Source organism: Gopherus evgoodei, chromosome 1, assembly GCF_007399415.2.
Source record: "Gopherus evgoodei ecotype Sinaloan lineage chromosome 1, rGopEvg1_v1.p, whole genome shotgun sequence".
Classification (NCBI taxonomy): domain Eukaryota; kingdom Metazoa; phylum Chordata; order Testudines; family Testudinidae; genus Gopherus; species Gopherus evgoodei.
In genome coordinates, this window is record NC_044322.1 from 107,731,803 (window position 1) to 107,755,592 (window position 23,790).

General features: G+C 49.3%; 1 long non-coding RNA gene across 1 annotated transcript in view; it reads left to right on the top strand.

Annotated features, from left to right (window-relative positions):
- The window catches only part of LOC115654380, a 70,314-nt gene extending 49,982 nt beyond the window's left edge, over positions 1–20,332 (top strand). Inside the window, exon 3 of the long non-coding RNA XR_004001185.1 lies at positions 20,075–20,332. This is a non-coding gene — a long non-coding RNA (uncharacterized LOC115654380). The remainder of the gene's footprint in view (positions 1–20,074) is intronic.
- Positions 20,333–23,790: the final 3,458 nt, after the last annotated feature.

Below are 23,790 nucleotides of genomic sequence, written 5' to 3' on the forward strand. Positions count from 1 at the left end.
GGTGTGGATAGGGGTCGGGACAGTTGGAGGGCAGGGAACTGGGAGGTTGAATAGGGACAAGGGTCCCGGGGGGGCAGTCAGGAAGAAGAGGGAGGGCTGGATGGGGCGACGGGTGGCAGTCAGGGGTAGGGGTCTGGGCACAGTCAGGGGACAGGGAGGGATGGATGGGGCAGGGGTCCTGGGGGGCCATCAGGGGGTGAGAAGTGGGGGGCTTGGATAGGGGGTGGGGGCCAGGCCATGACTGGCTGCCTGGGGAGGCACAGCCTCCCCTAACCGGCCCTCCATACAATTTTGGAAACTCAATGTGGCCCTCAGGCCAAAAAGTTTGCCCACTCCTGATTTGGAGTGTGCTTCCAGGCAGCTACCAAATGCACCCTTTGCTGGCACAGGGTCTGTTACAGAAAAGGTCATAAGGGATGCCTTGTGCACTGATATTCTTGAACTGCATGGGGAATGTACTGGGGCTCATTGATGCTGCTGCCTTGAAATCATATGTAATGTTTCTGCATGCATTAAAGAAATAAAAGATCATTTTTCTTTACATTTATTGAAGTTGATTGATGCTAAAAATGCGGGCAACCCAGCTGCTCTAATGTGGTTCAAACATGCAAGCATAAGACATAACATAAAAACTTGTTACTAATAAGAAAACTGCACATTAGTTTATCTGTTCTCTTTTCCCTGAATTGTAACAGGTGTAGAGTGCACAGACCTGATGATGGTCTGAGATTCCATGGCTCATTGATTGGTTCCTTCAGGCACTGGGTTCATAGGCTGTAGGACGTGACAACATTGAAGCAGAGTCATGGTGCTCATGCACCCTATGGATTTGCCCTTACGGCTCATGAGCCCCAATAATGTCCTCTGAAATGCCATGTGTCACTCCGTCATCTCATGATCATGCATGAGATTCTAGACTGCAGCTTCTCCTCCATCTCCTTGTCCTCCTTCCTTCACTTCTTCTCAGACTTCTTGTGCTTTTCCAGTCACCTGCAGGAGTCCTTATGCACCTCCAATGCATCTCTGATCCGCTGTTGCTTTGACCTCAAATTCTGAAGGCTTTCACTGACACTAAATGATCTCTTAGGTGCCCTTCCTTCCTTCAGTGAGTCTGATACTGTTGTACTTGCTCCTGACAGAGAGTGGAGAAAAATTTGTGAGTGCCCTTGTGCCCTCATTGTACACAGCCACAAATAAAGTATATCAGCATCTATCTCCAGAGAATGTCTTTCTCTTTGCTGAGTCTCTTGGCCACCAAATATTCCCAGAAATTTTCCCTGGGAAAGAGATGATGAGTAAGACTAAGATTTCATCATAGAGATTTTTAGTAAAAGGCGTGGACAGGTCACGGGCAATAAAGAAAAAGTCACAGAAGCCCATGACCTGTCCCTGACGTACTAAAAATATCTGTGACAAAATGGGGAGCTGTGGAGTCCCTACACTGCCCGTGCTGACTGTGCAGCTGTGGGGACCCTGGCTCAGAGCTCTGGGAGCCTCCACCACCCATGGGGGCTCGGAGCTGTGGATCCATCCCATGGGTGGCAAGTTTGTAGAAATTTTGGTGGTGCCCAGAACCCGCCCTCCAACTCCACCCCTACTTGCCTAAGGCTCTGGGTGGGGTTTCGGGGGGGAGGTCTGGGGTGCAGGTCCTGGGCTGGGGATTAGGGTGCAGGAGGGGTGCAGGCTTTGGGATGGAGTTTTGGTGCTGGGTGCAGGCTCCGGGCTGGGGCAGGGGGTGTGTGTGCGGGGGGGGGTGAGGGGTGCAGGCTTTGGGACGGAGTTTGGGTGCAGGCTCTGGGCTGGGGGTGTAGGAAGGGGGAGATGGTGCACACTCTGGGAGGGAGTTTGGGGATAGGAGGGAGTGCAGGGGTGAAGGTTGTGGGGCTGAGGATGAGGGTTTCATGATGTGGGGGTGTCATAAACAGATAGCTAAGGGTTAATGTCTCTTTCACCTGAAACACCTGACCAGAGAACCAATCAGGAAACTGGATTTTTTCAACTTTGGGTGGAGGGAAGTGTGTCTCTAAGTCTTTTGTCTGCCTGCTTCTCTGAGCTTTGGAGAAGTACTTTTTATTTTCTAGTCTTCTGTTTCTAAGTGTAAGGACAAAGAGATCAGATAGTAAGTTCTATGGTTTCTTTTCTTTGGTATTTGCATGAATGTAAGTGCTGGAGTGCTTTGATTTGTATTCTTTTTGAATAAGGCTGTTTATTCAATATTCTTTTAAGCAATTGACCCTGTGTTGTATCATCTTAATACAGAGAGAGCATTTGTATTTTTTCTTTCTTTTTTATATAAAGCTTTCTTTTAAGACCTGTTGGAGTTTTTCTTTACTTCAGGGAAATTAAGTCTGTACTCACCAGGGAATTGGTGGGAGGAAGAAATCAGGGGAAAGCTGTGTGTTGGATTGCTAGCCTGATTTTGCATTTCCTCTGGGTGAAGAGGAAAGTGCTTTTGTTCCAGGATTGGGAACGGAGAGGGGGACTCACTCTGCGTAGTTTCACAGAGCTTGTGTCTGTGTATCTCTCCAGGAGCACCTGGAGGGGGGAAGGGAATCAGGATTATTTCCCTTTGTTGTGAGACTCAAGGGATTTGGGTCTTGTGGTCCCCAGGGAAGGTTTTTCAGGGGGACCAGAGTGCCCCAAAACACTCTAATTTTTTGGGTGGTGGCAGCAGTACCAGGTCCAAGCTGGTAACTAAGCTTGGAGGTTTTCATGCTAACCCCCAAATTTTGGACGCTAAGGTCCAGAATCTGGGAATAAGGTTAAAACATGAGTGGCAGCGGCGGGATATAGACAGAATCCAGAAGCCAGTAGGAATATTATATTTTTCTTTTCTCTGCTAAGGGCTTTTTAGCAGAGAGAAACAGTTTGGTTTTAAAAGGGAACCAGAGAGAATTTTTTTTTTCTGCTCTCTCTAGCAGTTTGTGGTTTGCATGTTAAGCGAGAAGACTGTTGAGGGTCTTTTGTCATGCAATAGCCCTCCCATTAGGTGGCAAGTACCAGCACTTATATGCATGCAAATTAAGTGGTTTTTCTGGTTTCCCTTCATTGAACATTAGCTAGAGAGAGAAAAGGAAAAAAGCACTGTTGCTAGGCAGACTTCTGGAGGCAACAGAGCCTGCAGTTCAAAAGAGAAACACCGGAGGACACCCCAACACAAGAAAACAGGAACCATGTCTACCAGGACAAAAATGGAGGCCGAAGACCAATTAAAAGAAGCTGAACACAGGCGAGAGATGGAAAAACACAAACAGGAACTAGAAATAAAACAAAAAGAGATGGAGATGAAAGAAAAGGAAGAAAGCCTCAAACTGGCAGCCTTCCAAAGAGAACAGGCAGCCCAAGAGGCAGCACACAAAAGAAAACTAGAAGAAGAAGAGGTGGCCCACCGCCGAGAAATGGAAAAACAACAAAAAGAGAATGAAGAGAAGGAAAAACAGAGAAAACATGAACTGGACTTGGCAAAAGCTGGGCTGCATGTGCCAGCCAACCCTAACAACCCGGCGCCAATTATTGCTCCACAGCACAGGAAATTTCCCACCTACAAGGCAGGTGATGACACCGAGGCCTTCTTGGAAAATTTTGAAAGAGCCTGTCTTGGGTACAGCATCCCCGAAGACCAGTACATGGTAGAATTAAGGCCACACCTCAGTGGACCTTTAGCAGAAGTGGCAGCTGAAATGCCCAAGCCGCAAATGAATGACTATAAACTTTTTCAAACCAAGGCCAGATACAGGATGGGGATAACCCCAGATCATGCCCGTCGGCGCTTCAGAACCCAAAAATGGAAACCAGAGGTGTCATTTCCCAAACACGCCTACTACATTGCAAAAAACTATGAGGCCTGGTTAACAGGAAACAACATTCAAACCTTGGAAGAAGTGAACCTCCTCATACAAATGGAGCAGTTCTTGGATGGTGTTCCTGAAGACATCACACGGTACATACAAGATAGAAATCCCAAAACTATCGCTGAGGCGGGGGAGATTGGAGCCAAATGGATGGAACTGGCAGAAAGCAAAAAAGCTACTGTCAAGGGGAACGATTACCCCAGGGGGCACACAGACCATAAACCCTACAACCGAGGACAGCCAAAGACCCTACATACCACCCAAGTAAAGCCACAGATACCCTACTCTTCAACCTCACCAGTCTCCAGTAACTCACCTCGGCCCAGTGACCCATCAGATGGAAGATGCTTTAAGTGTAATGAACCGGGACATATCAAGGCCAACTGTCCCAAGAACACCATGCGAGTGCAATTCATTACACCACCATCACCCCAAAGATCCCCAGGCCCGGATGCCTCTCAAATACCCTTGGAGCGAAGGGAAAATTTGAGAGTGGGCGGAAAGAAGGTTACTGCGTGGAGAGACACGGGGGCACAAGTGTCAGCTATCCACCAATCCTTCGTTGACCCCAAATTCATCAACCCAAAGGCCAAAGTTACAATTTACCCCTTCATGTCACAAGCTGTAGACTTGCCTACAGCTCAACTGCCTGTCCAGTACAAAGGCTGGTCAGGAATGTGGACTTTTGCAGTCTATGACAATTATCCTATCCCCATGCTACTGGGGGAAGACTTGGCCAACCAGGTGAGGCGGGCCAAGAGAGTGGGAATGGTTACCCGTAGCCAAACCGGGCAAGCTTCCAGACCCATTCCTGTTCCTGAGCCGTCCACAGAAGCCCCGTCTGTGTTACCAGAGACCCAGACAGAGGCAGTGGACCCGGATTCCATGCCTACCACTGAAACAGCCACAGCATCTCCAGTACCAGGCCCGGAACTGGAACAGCAACCAGCACCAGCAAGTGCAACCACATCTTCAAACTCAACGCCAGAGGGCGCCAGCGAGCCAAAACTGGCAGAAGCACACGACAGCCATACCCAAAAGGCTCAGCCAGAGCCTGAAATACCCTCAGGTGCACCAGCGGAGAGCGGTTCACCAGCAACGGAAACAACCCCATCACCTACATCGCTTCCAGAGGGACCAAGCCCAAGTCCACAGTCTGAGGAGGAACTGGTGACCCCAGCCTCAAGGGAACAGTTCCAGGCTGAGCAGGAAGCAGATGACAGCCTTCAGAAAGCGTGGGCGGCGGCACGGAGCACCCCACCGCCTCTCAGCTCTTCAAATCGATCCCGGTTTGTTATAGACCAAGGACTTTTATACAAGGAAATTCTTTCTGGTGGACACCGGGAAGAATGGCAGCCGCAAAAACAGTTGGTGGTCCCAACTAAGTACCGGGAGAAGCTCTTAAGCTTAGCCCATGATCATCCCAGTGGCCATGCTGGGGTGAACCGAACCAAGGACCGGTTGGGGAAGTCCTTCCACTGGGAGGGGATGGGCAAGGATGTTGCCAAGTATGTCCGGTCTTGTGAGGTATGCCAAAGAGTAGGTAAGCCTCAAGACCAGGTCAAGGCCCCTCTCCAGCCACTCCCCATAATTGAGGTCCCATTTCAGCGAGTAGCTGTGGATATTCTGGGCCCTTTCCCAAAAAAGACGCCCAGAGGAAAGCAGTACGTACTGACTTTAGTGGACTTTGCTACCCGATGGCCAGAAGCAGTAGCTCTAGGCAACACCAGGGCTAACACTGTGTGCCTGGCCCTAACAGACATCTTTGCCAGGGTAGGTTGGCCCTCTGACATCCTTACAGATTCAGGGTCTAATTTCCTGGCAGGGACCATGGAAAAACTGTGGGAAACTCATGGGGTGAATCACTTGGTTGCCACCCCGTACCACCATCAAACCAATGGCCTGGTGGAAAGGTTCAATGGAACTTTGGGGGCCATGATAAGAAAATTCATCAACGAATTCTCCAATAATTGGGACCTAGTGTTGCAGCAGTTGCTGTTTGCCTACAGGGCTGTACCACATCCCAGTTTAGGGTTTTCACCATTTGAACTTGTGTATGGTCACGAGGTTAAGGGGCCATTACAGTTGGTGAAGCAGCAATGGGAGGGGTTTACGCCTTCTCCAGGAACTAACATTCTGGACTTTGTAAGCAACCTACAAAGCACCCTCCGACACTCTTTAGCCCTTGCTAAAGAGAACCTAAAGGATGCTCAAGAAGAGCAAAAGGCCTGGTATGACAGACATGCCAGAGAACGTTCCTTCAAGGTAGGAGACCAGGTTATGGTCTTGAAGGCGCAACAGGCCCATAAGATGGAAGCATCATGGGAAGGGCCATTCACGGTCCAAGAGCGCCTGGGAGCTGTAAACTACCTCATAGCATTTCCCAATTCCTCACTAAAGCCTAAAGTGTACCATGTTAATTCTCTCAAGCCTTTCTATTCCAGAGACTTACAGGTTTGTCAGTTTACAGTCCAGGGAGATGATGCTGAGTGGCCTGACGGTGTCTACTACGACGGAAAAAAAGACGGTGGCGTGGAAGAGGTGAACCTCTCAACCACCCTGGAACGTCTGCAGCGGCAACAAATCAAGGAGCTGTGCACTAGCTTCGCCCCATTGTTCTCAGCCACCCCAGGACGGACTGAACGGGCATACCACTCCATTGATACAGGTAATGCTCACCCAATCAGAACCCCACCCTACCGGGTGTCTCCTCATGCCCAAGCTGCTATAGAACGGGAGATCCAGAACATGCTACAGATGGGTATAATCCGCCCATCTACCAGTGCATGGGCATCTCCAGTGGTTCTGGTACCCAAACCAGATGGGGAAATACGCTTCTGCGTGGACTACCGTAAGCTAAATGCTGTAACTCGTCCGGACAACTATCCAATGCCACGTACTGATGAGCTATTGGAAAAGTTGGGACGTGCCCAGTTCATCTCTACCATAGACTTAACCAAGGGGTACTGGCAAGTACCGCTAGATGAACTTGCCAAGGAGAGGTCAGCATTCGTCACCCATACGGGGGTGTATGAATTCAATGTCCTTCCTTTCGGCCTTCGAAATGCACCCGCCACCTTCCAGAGGCTGGTAGACGGTCTACTAGCTGGACTGGAAGAATTTGCAGTTGCCTACCTCGATGATGTGGCCATTTTTTCAGACTCCTGGCCCGAACACCTACTCCACCTGGAAAAGGTCTTTGAGCGCATCAGGCAGGCAGGACTAACTGTTAAGGCCAAAAAGTGTCAAATAGGCCAAAACAGAGTGACTTACCTGGGGCACCAGGTGGGTCGAGGAACCATAAACCCCCTACAGGCCAAGGTGGATGCTATCCAAAAGTGGCCTGTCCCAAGGTCAAAGAAACAGGTCCAATCCTTCTTAGGCTTGGCCGGATACTACAGGCGATTTGTACCACACTACAGCCAAATCGCTGCCCCATTGACCGACCTAACCAAAAAGACCCAGCCAAATGCCGTTAAGTGGACTAATGAGTGTCAAAAAGCCTTTACCCAGCTTAAGGCAACGCTCATGTCTGACCCTGTACTCAGGGCCCCGGATTTTGACAAACCATTCCTAGTAACCACAGATGCATCTGAGCGTGGTATAGGAGCAGTGCTCATGCAGGAAGCAACAGATCACAACTTCCATCCTGTCGTGTTTCTCAGCAAAAAACTGTCTGAGAGGGAAAGTCACTGGTCAGTCAGTGAAAAGGAATGCTATGCCATTGTGTACGCCCTGGAGAAGCTACGCCCATATGTTTGGGGACGGCGGTTCCAACTACAAACTGACCATGCTGCACTAAAGTGGCTTCATACTGCCAAGGGGAACAACAAGAAACTTCTTCGTTGGAGTTTAGCTCTCCAAGATTTTGATTTTGAAATTCAACACATCACAGGAGCTTCTAACAAAGTTGCTGATGCACTCTCCCGTGAGAGTTTCCCAGAGTCCAGTAGTTAAAAAGTGTTCTTAAAATGTAAAAGTCTGTTAGTTATATACTTAGTAGTATCTGTAAAGGTGCATGTGTTGTATTAATCTGTTTATTTTCAAGTTCTAGAAGGAAATTGCCGCCAGTGAGCTTCCCCACTGTCTGCAATTTGGGGGGCGTGTCATAAACAGATAGCTAAGGGTTAATGTCTCTTTCACCTGAAACACCTGACCAGAGAACCAATCAGGAAACTGGATTTTTTCAACTTTGGGTGGAGGGAAGTGTGTCTCTAAGTCTTTTGTCTGCCTGCTTCTCTGAGCTTTGGAGAAGTACTTTTTATTTTCTAGTCTTCTGTTTCTAAGTGTAAGGACAAAGAGATCAGATAGTAAGTTCTATGGTTTCTTTTCTTTGGTATTTGCATGAATGTAAGTGCTGGAGTGCTTTGATTTGTATTCTTTTTGAATAAGGCTGTTTATTCAATATTCTTTTAAGCAATTGACCCTGTGTTGTATCATCTTAATACAGAGAGAGCATTTGTATTTTTTCTTTCTTTTTTATATAAAGCTTTCTTTAAGACCTGTTGGAGTTTTTCTTTACTTCAGGGAAATTAAGTCTGTACTCACCAGGGAATTGGTGGGAGGAAGAAATCAGGGGAAAGCTGTGTGTTGGATTGCTAGCCTGATTTTGCATTTCCTCTGGGTGAAGAGGAAAGTGCTTTTGTTCCAGGATTGGGAACGGAGAGGGGGACTCACTCTGCGTAGTTTCACAGAGCTTGTGTCTGTGTATCTCTCCAGGAGCACCTGGAGGGGGGAAGGGAATCAGGATTATTTCCCTTTGTTGTGAGACTCAAGGGATTTGGGTCTTGTGGTCCCCAGGGAAGGTTTTTCAGGGGGACCAGAGTGCCCCAAAACACTCTAATTTTTTGGGTGGTGGCAGCAGTACCAGGTCCAAGCTGGTAACTAAGCTTGGAGGTTTTCATGCTAACCCCCAAATTTTGGACGCTAAGGTCCAGAATCTGGGAATAAGGTTATGTCAGGGGGGCTCAGGGCTAGGGAAGAGGGTTGGGCTGTGGGGTGAGGGCTGTGGGGTTCATGCTGCGGAGGGGAGCTCAGAGCTGGGGCAGAGGATCAGGGTGCAGGGGAATGAGGTTGGGGCTGAGGATGAGGGGTTCAGGGCTAGGGCAGAGGATCAGGGTGCGGAGGGATGAGGGTTGGGGCTGAGGATGAGGGGTTCATGCTGTGGGGGGTTCAGGGTTGGGGCAGAGGATCATGGTGTGAAGGGATGAGAGTTGCGGCTGAGGATGAGGAGTTCATGCTGGTGGGGGGGCTCAGGGCTGAGGCAGAGGATTAAGATGCGAGGGGATGAGGGTTCTGGCTGGGAGATGAGGGGTTCATGCTGTGGGGGGGCTTAGGGCTGTGGCAGAGGATCAGGGTGTGAAGGGATGAGGGCTGTGGCTGGGTTTGAGGGGTTCATGCTGCGGGGGGGGCCTCAGGTCTGGGGCAGAGGATCAGGGTGTGAAAGGATGAGGGCTGTGGCTGGGTTTGAGGGGTTCATGCTGCGGGGGGGGCTCAGGGCTGGGGCAGAGGATCAGGGTGCTGGGGGATGAGGGCTGTGGCTGGGGATGATAGGTTCATGCTGCGGGGGGGGCTCAGGGCTAGGGCAGAGGATCAGGGTGCTGGGGGATGAGGGCTGTGGCTGGGTTTGAGGGGTTCATGCTGCGGGGGGGGCTCAGGGCTGGGGCAGAGGATCAGGGTGCTGGGGGATGAGGGCTGTGGCTGGGGATGATAGGTTCATGCTGCGGGGGGGGGCTCAGGGCTAGGGCAGAGGATCAGGGTGCTGGGGGATGAGGGCTGTGGCTGGGTTTGAGGGGTTCATGCTGCGGGGGGGGGCTCAGGGCTGGGGCAGAGGATCAGGGTGCTGGGGGATGAGGGCTGTGGCTGGGGATGATAGGTTCATGCTGCGGGGGGGGGGGCTCAGGGCTAGGGCAGAGGATCAGGGTGCTGGGGGATGAGGGCTGTGGCTGGGTTTGAGGGGTTCATGCTGCGGGGGGGGCTCAGGGCTGGGGCAGAGGATCAGGGTGCTGGGGGATGAGGGCTGTGGCTGGGGATGATAGGTTCATGCTGCGGGGGGGGCTCAGGGCTAGGGCAGAGGATCAGGGTGCTGGGGTGACATAACCTTATTCCCAGATTTGGACCTTAGCGTCCAAAATATGGGGGTTAGCATGAAAGCCTCCAAGCTTAGTTACCAGCTTGGACCTGGTACTTGCTGCCACCACCCAAAAAATTAGAGTGTTTTGGGGCACTCTGGTCCCCCTGAAAAACCTTCCCTGGGGACCCCAAGACCCAAATCCCTTGAGTCTCACAACAAAGGGAAATAATCCTGTTTCCCTTCCCCCCTCCAGGTGCTCCTGGAGAGATACACAGACACAAGCTCTGTGAAACTACACAGAGTGATTCCCCCTCTCCGTTCCCCAGTCCTGGGAACAAAAAGGACTTTCCTATTCCCCAGAGGGAATGCAAAATCAGGCTAGCCAATTCAACACACACAGACCTCCCCTGATTTCTTCCTCCCACCAATTCCCTGGTGAGTACAGACTCAATTTCCCTGAAGTAAAGAAAAACTCCAACAGGTCTTAAAAGAAAGCTTTATATAAAAAGAAAGAAAAAATACAAATGTTCTCTCTGTATTAAGATGATACAACACAGGGTCAATTGCTTAAAAGAATATTGAATAAACAGCCTTATTCAAAAAGAATACAAATTAAAGCACTTCAGCACTTATATTCATGCAAATACCAAAGAAAAGAAACCATAGAACTTACTATCTGATCTCTTTGTCCTTACACTTAGAAACAGAAGACTAGAAAATAGAACTACTTCTCCAAAGCTCAGAGGAAACAGGCAGACAGACCAAAGACTCAGACACACACTTCCCTCCCCCCAAAGTTGAAAAAATCCGGTTTCCTGATTGGTTTTCTGGTCAGGTGTTTCAGGTGAAAGAGACATTAACCCTTAGCTATCTGTTTATGACACGCCCCCCAAATTGCAGACAGTGGGGAAGCTCACTGGCGGCAATTTCCTTCTAGAACTTGAAAATAAACAGATTAATACAACACATGCACCTTTACATATACTACTAAGTATATAACTAACAGACTTTTACATTTTAAGAACACTTTTTAACTACTGGATTCTGGGAAACTGTCACGGGAGAGTGCATCAGCAACTTTGTTAGAAGCTCCTGTGATGTGTTGAATTTCAAAATCAAAATTTTGGAGAGCTAAACTCCAACGAAGAAGTTTCTTGTTGTTTCCCTTGGCAGTATGAAGCCACTTTAGTGCAGCATGGTCAGTTTGTAGTTGGAACCGCCGTCCCCAAACATATGGGCGTAGCTTTTCCAGGGCGTACACAATGGCATAGCATTCCTTTTCACTGACTGACCAGTGACTTTCCCTCTCAGACAGTTTCTTGCTGAGAAACACGACAGGATGGAAGTTGTGATCTGTTGCTTCCTGCATGAGCACTGCTCCTATACCACGCTCAGATGCATCTGTGGTTACTAGGAATGGCTTGTCAAAGTCCGGGGCCCTGAGCACAGGGTCAGACATGAGCATCGCCTTAAGCTGGGTAAAGGCCTTTTGACACTCATTAGTCCACTTAACGGCATTTGGCTGGGTCTTTTTGGTTAGGTCGGTCAATGGGGCAGCGATTTGGCTGTAGTGTGGTACAAATCGCCTGTAGTATCCGGCCAAGCCTAAGAAGGATTGGACCTGTTTCTTTGACCTTGGGACAGGCCACTTTTGGATAGCATCCACCTTGGCCTGTAGGGGGTTTATGGTTCCTCGACCCACCTGGTGCCCCAGGTAAGTCACTCTGTTTTGGCCTATTTGACACTTTTTGGCCTTAACAGTTAGTCCTGCCTGCCTGATGCGCTCAAAGACCTTTTCCAGGTGGAGTAGGTGTTCGGGCCAGGAGTCTGAAAAAATGGCCACATCATCGAGGTAGGCAACTGCAAATTCTCCCAGTCCAGCTAGTAGACCGTCTACCAGCCTCTGGAAGGTGGCGGGTGCATTTCGAAGGCCGAAAGGAAGGACATTGAATTCATACACCCCCGTATGGGTGACGAATGCTGACCTCTCCTTGGCAGGTTCATCTAGCGGTACTTGCCAGTACCCCTTGGTTAAGTCTATGGTAGAGATGAACTGGGCACGTCCCAACTTTTCCAATAGCTCATCAGTACGTGGCATTGGATAGTTGTCCGGACGAGTTACAGCATTTAGCTTACGGTAGTCCACGCAAAAGCGTATTTCCCCATCTGGTTTGGGTACCAGAACCACTGGAGATGCCCAGGCACTGGTAGATGGGCGGATTATACCCATCTGTAGCATGTTCTGGATCTCCCGTTCTATAGCAGCTTGGGCATGAGGAGACACCCGGTAGGGTGGGGTTCTGATTGGGTGAGCATTACCTGTATCAATGGAGTGGTATGCCCGTTCAGTCCGTCCTGGGGTGGCTGAGAACAATGGGGCGAAGCTAGTGCACAGCTCCTTGATTTGTTGCCGCTGCAGACGTTCCAGGGTGGTTGAGAGGTTCACCTCTTCCACGCCACCGTCTTTTTTCCGTCGTAGTAGACACCGTCAGGCCACTCAGCATCATCTCCCTGGACTGTAAACTGACAACCCTGTAAGTCTCTGGAATAGAAAGGCTTGAGAGAATTAACATGGTACACTTTAGGCTTTAGTGAGGAATTGGGAAATGCTATGAGGTAGTTTACAGCTCCCAGGCGCTCTTGGACCGTGAATGGCCCTTCCCATGATGCTTCCATCTTATGGGCCTGTTGCGCCTTCAAGACCATAACCTGGTCTCCTACCTTGAAGGAACGTTCTCTGGCATGTCTGTCATACCAGGCCTTTTGCTCTTCTTGAGCATCCTTTAGGTTCTCTCTAGCAAGGGCTGAAGAGTGTCGGAGGGTGCTTTGTAGGTTGCTTACAAAGTCCAGAATGTTAGTTCCTGGAGAAGGCGTAAACCCCTCCCATTGCTGCTTCACCAACTGTAATGGCCCCTTAACCTCGTGACCATACACAAGTTCAAATGGTGAAAACCCTAAACTGGGATGTGGTACAGCCCTGTAGGCAAACAGCAACTGCTGCAACACTAGGTCCCAATTATTGGAGAATTCGTTGATGAATTTTCTTATCATGGCCCCCAAAGTTCCATTGAACCTTTCCACCCCGCCATTGGTTTGATGGTGGTACGGGGTGGCAACCAAGTGATTCACCCCATGAGTTTCCCACAGTTTTTCCATGGTCCCTGCCAGGAAATTAGACCCTGAATCTGTAAGGATGTCGGAGGGCCAACCTACCCTGGCAAAGATGTCTGTTAGGGCCAGGCACACAGTGTTAGCCCTGGTGTTGCCTAGAGCTACTGCTTCTGGCCATCGGGTAGCAAAGTCCACTAAAGTCAGTACGTACTGCTTTCCTCTGGGCGTCTTTTTTGGGAAAGGGCCCAGAATATCCACAGCTACTCGCTGAAATGGGACCTCAATTATGGGGAGTGGCTGGAGAGGGGCCTTGACCTGGTCTTGAGGCTTACCCACTCTTTGGCATACCTCACAAGACCGGACATACTTGGCAACATCCTTGCCCATCCCCTCCCAGTGGAAGGACTTCCCCAACCGGTCCTTGGTTCTGTTCACCCCAGCATGGCCACTGGGATGATCATGGGCTAAGCTTAAGAGCTTCCCCCGGTACTTAGTTGGAACCACCAACTGTTTTTGCGGCTGCCATTCTTCCCGGTGTCCACCAGAAAGAATTTCCTTGTATAAAAGTCCTTGGTCTATAACAAACCGGGATCGATTAGAAGAGCTGAGAGGCGGTGGGGTGCTCCGTGCCGCCGCCCACGCTTTCTGAAGGCTGTCATCTGCTTCCTGCTCAGCCTGGAACTGTTCCCTGGAGGCTGGGGTCACCAGTTCTTCCTCAGACTGTGGACTTGGGCTTGGTCCCTCTGGAAGCGATGTAGGTGATGGGGTTGTTTCCGTTGCTGGTGAACCGCTCTCCGCTGGTGCACCTGAGGGTATTTCAGGCTCTGGCTGAGCCTTTTGGGTATGGCTGTCGTGTGCTTCTGCCAGTTCTGGCTCGCTGGCGCCCTCTGGCGTTGAGTTTGAAGATGTGGTTGCACTTGCTGGTGCTGGTTGCTGTTCCAGTTCCGGGCCTGGGACTGGAGATGCTGTGGCTGTTTCAGTGGTAGGCATGGAATCCGGGTCCACTACCTCTGTCTGGGTCTCTGGTAACACAGACGGGGCCTCTGTGGACGGCTCAGGAACAGGAATGGGTCTGGAAGCTTGCCTGGTTTGGCTACGGGTAACCATTCCCACTCTCTTGGCCCGCCTCACCTGGTTGGCCAAGTCTTCCCCCAGTAGCATGGGGATAGGATAATTGTCATAGACTGCAAAAGTCCACATTCCTGACCAGCCTTTGTACTGGACAGGCAGTTGAGCTGTAGGCAAGTCTACAGCTTGTGACATGAAGGGGTAAATTGTAACTTTGGCCTTTGGGTTGATGAATTTGGGGTCAACGAAGGATTGGTGGATAGCTGACACTTGTGCCCCCGTGTCTCTCCACGCAGTAACCTTCTTTCCGCCCACTCTCAAATTTTCCCTTCGCTCCAAGGGTATTTGAGAGGCATCTGGGCCTGGGGATCTTTGGGGTGATGGTGGTGTAATGAATTGCACTCGCATGGTGTTCTTGGGACAGTTGGCCTTGATATGTCCCAGTTCATTACACTTAAAGCATCTTCCATCTGATGGGTCACTGGGCCGAGGTGAGTTACTGGAGACTGGTGAGGTTGAAGAGTAGGGTATCTGTGGCTTTACTTGGGTGGTATGTAGGGTCTTTGGCTGTCCTCGGTTGTAGGGTTTATGGTCTGTGTGCCCCCTGGGGTAATCGTTCCCCTTGACAGTAGCTTTTTTGCTTTCTGCCAGTTCCATCCATTTGGCTCCAATCTCCCCCGCCTCAGCGATAGTTTTGGGATTTCTATCTTGTATGTACCGTGTGATGTCTTCAGGAACACCATCCAAGAACTGCTCCATTTGTATGAGGAGGTTCACTTCTTCCAAGGTTTGAATGTTGTTTCCTGTTAACCAGGCCTCATAGTTTTTTGCAATGTAGTAGGCGTGTTTGGGAAATGACACCTCTGGTTTCCACTTTTGGGTTCTGAAGCGCCGACGGGCATGATCTGGGGTTATCCCCATCCGGTATCTGGCCTTGGTTTGAAAAAGTTTATAGTCATTCATTTGCGGCTTGGGCATTTCAGCTGCCACCTCTGCTAAAGGTCCACTGAGGTGTGGCCTTAATTCTACCATGTACTGGTCTTCGGGGATGCTGTACCCAAGACAGGCTCTTTCAAAATTTTCCAGGAAGGCCTCGGTGTCATCACCTGCCTTGTAGGTGGGAAATTTCCTGTGCTGTGGAGCAATACTTGGCGCCGGGTTGTTAGGGTTGGCTGGCACATGCAGCCCAGCTTTTGCCATCTCCAGTTCATGTTTTCTCTGTTTTTCCTTCTCTTCATTCTCTTTTTGTTGTTTTTCCATGTCTCGGTGGTGGGCCGCCTCATCTTCTGCTTGTTTCCTTCGGTAGGCCACCTCTTCTTCTTCTAGTTTTCTTTTGTGTGCTGCCTCTTGGGCTTCCTGTTCTCTTTGGAAGGCTGCCAGTTTGATGCTTTCTTCCTTTTCTTTTATCTCCATCTCTTTTTGTTTTATTTCCAGTTGTCGCCTGTGTTCAGCTTCTTTTAATTGGTCTTCGGCCTCCATTTTTGTCCTAGTAGACATGGTTCCTGTTTTCTTGTGTTGGGGTGCCCTCCGGTGTTTCTCTGTTGAACTGCAGGCTCTGTTGCCTCCTGAAGTCTGCCTAGCAACAGTGCTTTTTTCCCTTTCTCTCTCTAGCTAATGTTCAATGAAGGGAAACCAGAAAAACCACTTTATTTGCATGCATATAAGTGCTGGTACTTGCCACCTAATGGGAGGGCTATTGCATGACAAAAGACCCTCAACAGTCTTCTCGCTTAACATGCAAACCACAAACTGCTAGAGAGAGCAGAAAAAAAAATTCTCTCTGGTTCCCTTTTAAAACCAAACTGTTTCTCTCTGCTAAAAAGCCCTTAGCAGAGAAAAGAAAAATATAATATTCCTACTGGCTTCTGGATTCTGTCTAGATCCCACCGCTGCTACACCATGACATAACCTTATTCCCAGATTTGGACCTTAGCGTCCAAAATATGGGGGTTAGCATGAAAGCCTCCAAGCTTAGTTACCAGCTTGGACCTGGTACTTGCTGCCACCACCCAAAAAATTAGAGTGTTTTGGGGCACTCTGGTCCCCCTGAAAAACCTTCCCTGGGGACCCCAAGACCCAAATCCCTTGAGTCTCACAACAAAGGGAAATAATCCTGTTTCCCTTCCCCCCTCCAGGTGCTCCTGGAGAGATACACAGACACAAGCTCTGTGAAACTACACAGAGTGATTCCCCCTCTCCGTTCCCCAGTCCTGGGAACAAAAAGGACTTTCCTATTCCCCAGAGGGAATGCAAAATCAGGCTAGCCAATTCAACACACACAGACCTCCCCTGATTTCTTCCTCCCACCAATTCCCTGGTGAGTACAGACTCAATTTCCCTGAAGTAAAGAAAAACTCCAACAGGTCTTAAAAGAAAGCTTTATATAAAAAAGAAAGAAAAAATACAAATGTTCTCTCTGTATTAAGATGATACAACACAGGGTCAATTGCTTAAAAGAATATTGAATAAACAGCCTTATTCAAAAAGAATACAAATTAAAGCACTTCAGCACTTATATTCATGCAAATACCAAAGAAAAGAAACCATAGAACTTACTATCTGATCTCTTTGTCCTTACACTTAGAAACAGAAGACTAGAAAATAGAACTACTTCTCCAAAGCTCAGAGGAAACAGGCAGACAGACCAAAGACTCAGACACACACTTCCCTCCCCCCAAAGTTGAAAAAATCCGGTTTCCTGATTGGTTTTCTGGTCAGGTGTTTCAGGTGAAAGAGACATTAACCCTTAGCTATCTGTTTATGACATGGGGGATGAGGGCTGTGGCTGGGGATGATAGGTTCATGCTGCGGGGGGGGCCTCAGGTCTGGGGCAGAGGATCAGGGTGTGAAAGGATGAGGGCTGTGGCTGGGTTTGAGGGGTTCATGCTGCGGGGGGGGGCTCAGGGCTGGGGCAGAGGATCAGGGTGCTGGGGCATGAGGGCTGTGGCTGGGGATGATAGGTTCATGCTGCGGGGGGGGCTCAGGGCTAGGGCAGAGGATCAGGGTGCTGGGGGATGAGGGCTGTGGCTGGGTTTGAGGGGTTCATGCTGCGGGGGGGGGCTCAGGGCTGGGGCAGAGGATCAGGGTGCTGGGGGATGAGGGCTGTGGCTGGGGATGATAGGTTCATGCTGCGGGGGGGGCTCAGGGCTAGGGCAGAGGATCAGGGTGATGGGGGATGAGGGCTGTGGCTGGGGATGATAGGTTCATGCTGCGGGGGGGGCCTCAGGTCTGGGGCAGAGGATCAGGGTGTGAAAGGATGAGGGCTGTGGCTGGGTTTGAGGGGTTCATGCTGCGGGGGGGGGGGCTCAGGGCTGGGGCAGAGGATCAGGGTGCTGGGGGATGAGGGCTGTGGCTGGGGATGATAGGTTCATGCTGCGGGGGGGGCTCAGGGCTAGGGCAGAGGATCAGGGTGCTGGGGGATGAGGGCTGTGGCTGGGGATGATATGTTCATGCTGCGGGGGGGGGGGCTCAGGGCTAGGGCAGAGGATCAGGGTGCTGGGGGATGAGGGCTGTGGCTGGGTTTGAGGGGTTCATGCTGCGGGGGGGGGGCTCAGGGCTGGGCAGAGGATCAGGGTGCTGGGGGGTGAGGGCTGTGGCTGGGGATGATAGGTTCATGCTGCGGGGGGGGGCTCAGGGCTAGGGCAGAGGATCAGGGTGCTGGGGGATGAGGGCTGTGGCTGGGGATGATAGGTTCATGCTGCGGGGGGGGCCTCAGGTCTGGGGCAGAGGATCAGGGTGTGAAAGGATGAGGGCTGTGGCTGGGTTTGAGGGGTTCATGCTGCGGGGGGGGGCTCAGGGCTGGGGCAGAGGATCAGGGTGCTGGGGGATGAGGGCTGTGGCTGGGTTTGAGGGGTTCATGCTGCGGGGGGGGGCTCAGGGCTAGGGCAGAGGATCAGGGTGCTGGGGGATGAGGGCTGTGGCTGGGTTTGAGGGGTTCATGCTGCGGGGGGGGGCTCAGGGCTGGGGCAGAGGATCAGGGTGCTGGGGGATGAGGGCTGTGGCTGGGGATGATAGGTTCATGCTGCGGGGGGGGGGGCTCAGGGCTAGGGCAGAGGATCAGGGTGCTGGGGGATGAGGGCTGTGGCTGGGTTTGAGGGGTTCATGCTGCGGGGGGGGGCTCAGGGCTGGGGCAGAGGATCAGGGTGTGAAAGGATGAGGGCTGTGGCTGGGTTTGGGGGGTTCATGCTGCGGGGGGGGCTCAGGGCTAGGGCAGAGGATCAGGGTGCTGGGGGATGAGGGCTGTGGCTGGGGATGAGGGGTTTGGAGCGTTGGAAGGGCTCAGGGCTAGGGCTTAAGGGCAGGGTAAGGGCAGCCTGCCCTGCCATTAGCAGATGGCAGGCGCTAGGACCCAGGGGCAGCAGACCGCAGTTCTGGCGGGAGCCCTTGCACTCCCGCAGCACGAGCGGGCAGGGACGCGGCGGGGGGGTGGCGGTGGCAGGCGGAGGCCGGGACCCACTGCAGACAGAGACGACCCGCAGGGGCCGGGGCCCGATCCAGGCAGGGCCGGGGGAGAGACCCAGCTCCAAATATTGCTGGAGCAGGTCCCCCAGCCCTGAATATTCCTGGTGCTCGGGCACCCCTAATATATATAACCTGCCGCCTATGCCGTCCCCCCCACCTTGCCGCCTGTGGCATCTCGCAGCTCCAGGGATCTCCACTGCCTGTAACGCCCAGGAGCTGCTCGGCTCAGAACCCCCCCACTGACTGCGACAGTGTTAAGCTGCAGGGTCCCCCCACCACCCAGGACAGCTCGGAGCTCTCAGCTGCCTTGCGGCCCAGGCACTGCAGGGTACCCCCACAGCTCCCAGCCGCCGCAGGTGAGGGTGGGCCCTGCTGCTCCGAGCCGCCATGGGCTGAAGTCATGGAGGTCTCTGGAAGTCATGGATTCTGTGATTTCTGTGACATCCATGACAAAATCGTAGCCTTAATGATGAGTTAATTTACCTTCCAAATCTCTAAAAAAATTCTTTTTGAGAAAAGGGGGGTGGGGGTCCATGTCCTGGAAGACAGAGCAGAAATGGTAATTATAGTAAACCGTTTTCAGGCTGCTGCCACCTTAGAAGATGTCATGCTGCGCCAGATACCAGAATGAAAGAAGGACCTGTTATTCTAGACTTCAGGAAGATCTTCTGTGTGTGCAAGGGAAATCTTTCTGTGTCTTGTGACAGATGAATTGATAAGTGTCTAGACAGGGATTGCAAGTTAAAACAGTGGCAGATGGATGCTTCCCTTACCAATGAATCTCAGAGACTGATTGGAATTTTTATTAGGTGAATAATTCTATTTTATTACTCTCTCCAGGAGTGGATCGAGTAAGATCAGCAATAAACCAGATTCTGCACTAGTGAGAGGCAACTTAGCATGCAGGGGTATTGGATAGAAGTACCTTTAAGGATTGCGCTACAACAACAGATTACATTTTCTCTGAGATAAGGCCACAAATGTTTAACTTTTGCATTAATGTTTTTCCATTATAAAAAGCTACTGTGTTCAGCCCCTGAAAGCTCCCCGCACCCCACTTGTCTGTCATTTGAAGCAACGTGGTAGCAAGACGGAGGAGGAGATGGTGTAGTACCCAAGTATAATGGCACAGCATCTGTCCATAAATGAAGCAACAGCTAGGAATAGGCTAAAACCTTCCCAATATTTTGTAATATCCTTCATAATAATTATAATGCTGGAAGACCAGATGCCCCGCTCATGCCAAGGTCCCCATGCCTCAATTGAATATTGACAAATACAGAGCTGGAATTCATCTGGCTCACCTTTGTGTTCATATTGTTAAAATAGGTATTAGAATTATAAGAATGTGTTTAGACTTTAATGAGTGTGAGTTGCTGAATGCATTAATCTCACTTATAACATCTGTATTCCATATTGTAAGGTAACACTTGAAAATCTGAATTGTAAGTCTTTTTAACTGCGTAAATCACCAGACAGGAGAGAGACATTAACTAATGTGAAATTCTAGTCTCCAACAGAAGGTGTTACATCCTGCCCAGCCTGGAAGGCCAGTCGACAGCAGATGGACTGGAGTGGAACATTAAAGACGAAATGTTGTTTATTCTCCCCTCACCACCATGAAGATGAGTTTTGCAAGTGAATTCCTTTCATTGGCTGAGTTTGCAGCTCAAAGCAGAAGAGGGGAAAGGACTCAAAAACCCCTTATAAGGAGGAACTGTATCTTTTTGTTACTTGGACTCGGGGAGATGGGGGGAGAGGGCAGGAATACTAGGCATAAACGAGATCTCCAGTGGTTAGCCTGGGTTAGCCCTAAGGGGTCTATGGAACTTGCTCATAATAGAAGCTTCTATTACTTTTTGAAATTTAAGATTGTAACTCTTTTGTGTTTATATGTTTACCTGCTTTAACCTTGTAAATAACTCTCTTGTTTCCTTTTCCTATTTAATAAATCTTTAGATAGTTTATTATACGACTGGCTACAGGCATTGTGTCTGGTGTGATATCTAAAGTGCAAATGACCTGGGGTAAGTGACTGGTCCACTGGGACAGGGAGTAACCTGATTATTGCTTTGATTCTTAGTGTAAGGGACCACCTGTCACAAAGGGAGGTTTACTTGGGTGGCAAGATGGATTGGAGCACTGGAGGACTGTCTGTGACTCGTTGTTAAGGCTGAGAAGTTTACACTTGATAATTTGTTGGTGAAATCTAAGTAAAGAACTCATGACCAATTTGGGATTTGTATGTACCCTCATTCTCCATGGTCTGCCTGAAGTTGATACTCATATTCTTGAACCACTGCAGGACAGTTTGACAATACTGTAATAACAAAGATAGCTGCCTCCATCTTACCTGACTGCGCTGCTGTGTTCTCCCCTGGTTTATCTGCGTTGTGTCCCTACATCCCACTGTACTCTTCCTGGTCGAAACAAGGAAGAGATCCTGGGACTGGGACTGGTGTCGTCTCTGAAGTGGAGCCCAACCCCTCCAAGCTGGCTGTGGGAGAGGGGAGAACGAGGGGAGGATATCTTTGCAACATGCAAGTTCTGAACACCCCCCACATCCCAGCTGAGTCCATGCTGAAATGGGTCTCTGTGCACGAGGCACTGCTCAGTCCTGTTCATGGTAAAACAGATTGCTTGTTGGGTGGGCAGCATGAAATTTAGAATTTGTATCTTTGATCTTCTGTTACCTCACCTCTTCTCTCTGCACTGTCTGGTCTGCTTGAGACTTTGATCAGTCAGCTGCTGCTGTGATAAATCATCATTGTACAGTTTGAAGCCCCTCTTTGAGGAGTTAAAGTCGTACATCTTGCTTACTTTGTCCCAAAGCAGCACGAAGAGTCTTGTCAGCCTCTGGCCAAGTGTCTGCTTGCTGATACATGGGTTTTCACTGGGCATCTTTCTGCTGTGCGAAACACTGGAGATTAATGAAGCTGGAGAAGCTGCAAGCAGGCAAGCTGTATGGGACCAAGTACACAGAGCAGAGGCATAGGAAGGCACTTCCAGTCAGGGATCGGAGTACAGGTAGATGACAAGATAGTAGACAAGAATGGGTGTTGAAGGGCTTGGGGGAAAGCATTGGAGGACCATTATCTATTGATGGTTGTGACTGATGACCGTGACTGTACATTCACACTGCAGTTACCTTGTGTTAGCAATACACAGGATAAACTAACTCAGGATCAGCCCTATATCTCAGGATGTGGTGGCTGCCTGGCCATGTGTCAAAAATAGAGGCGTGTGGGTGTGTAAATGTGGAACGTGTTACAGGAAAAATCTGTGTTCGAACCTGAGTAAAGTTTGCAGTGAAAACAAAGACTTAAGTACAAGTTTATGTCAGGTAGAGCAATGGCTCTAAACCTTTCCAGACTACTGTACCCCTTTCCGGAGTCTGATTTGTTTTGAACACCCCAAGTTTCACCTCACTTAAAAACTGCTTGCTTACAAAATCAGACATAGAAATACAAAAGTGTCACAACCACGCTATTACTGACAAATTGCTGACTTTCTCCTTTTTACCATATAATTATAAAATAAATCGATTGAAATACAAATATTGCACTTACATATCAGTGTATTTTATATAGAGCAGTATAAACAAGTCATTGTTTATACAAAATTTTAGTTTGTACTAACTTTGCTAATATGTACCCTGTTGTAAAACTAGAAAATATCTAGATGATTTAGTGTTCCTGGGGAAAGATCATTACATTCCCCCAGAGATACATGTAACCTTGGCTGAGAACCACTAAGGTAGATCAATACATACATAAGGAGTCACTATTACTTTTATGTAGTAAATTTACCTTTCCTAAGGTTCCTGCTATCTTTCACAACAGACTGGTGCAGCAGAGAATTGTTTTGAAAGGGAACAGCTTCTGTGGCTTGTGTTGTAGCCCACATATAAACCTCTTTGAACCACGCAGCTAGAAAGTGTTGTTCTCGAGTCAATCAGCCACTAATGATAAACTTTTCTCAAAAGGTAATCTGCAAAATTTGAGAAAAGTGCCAGGTCGCCTACTCCTCTTCCTTTGTGAGGTGTCAGTTCCCACGTATTTACTATAACCAAACCTACTTCTGGTCTATTGGGCCCCTAATAATCTTATGTCTTCCCATATATATCCTCAATATGACCCACCTTACTCCAAATGCTTTGTCAAAATATATAGGGAAAAATTCTGGCTCGAAGGACCAAAGAGGTTGCTGGGGATGGGAAGAAATATAGCTACTTTGAGACCACACTCCGGCTAATCTTGATCTCATGCATAGCAGGCCCCTGCTCTGGGCTGACAATTCTTTAAACTTTGTCCCTGGATCGGCACCTCAAAATAAACTATTGAGAATGGGTAAGACTTCTGAATGGAGTCAGCTGTTCCTTTTCTCACCACTCCCATTCTCTGGGTTAGATTTTTATGTTAAAGGGTCATTTTTCCCACTCATCTTGGATTTTTACTTCCTTCTATCATAAAGTTACCTTAGATGAACTTAATAATACAAGATTTGCTTATACTGCCAGAAGCTCTTTATACATACTGAATTAACAGTTCATGGTAAGCCAGCCACCCCTGAATTTCTCAAACAATGGACACTTGGTTTGAATTTGTGCCCTTAGCTTTCATATCTTTCCACATGCCATTGCAGAACCTACTTGTTTACATTTAAGAAGCTAAGAAAAATCATCCTTCAATGTATTTTTGCTTCCTTTAAATTGAATAATTAGCCAAGGTGAATTTGCAGAATTGGGGAACAGGGGTCCATCAGAACAAGAGCACAGAGCCTCCCAAACATCTTCTGCTAGAACTGTGTGATGATTAGGCTTCCTGGGATATGTCAGCAACCAGTCACTGGAATAAACCACTGGACTAGGGTAGCATCGGAGCAATTCATTGGCCTCCAAAGCCTTCAGTAAAAAGAAACCTGTAATGTAAGCAAAGGAAACTTAAAAGAAGAAAATAGGGAATAAACTAATCAAAAAGGTTATTTTTTCCTAAGAAACACATACACATCATAACCAGGGATTAAGCCATAAATTCTCTGTAACCAGAGTCACATTATGAGCCAAATTCAACATGATGGCACACGACTGGGCATGCCGTGAGGACTTACTCCACCAGAAATATCCTTTTAGAGGTGCATGCAAGTTCTAATATTGTTATTTGTTTTTCCACTGTCTTTTTTAATCCTTAAGAAGCCACTTCTGGGACCAAAGCAATGGCCTGGCCT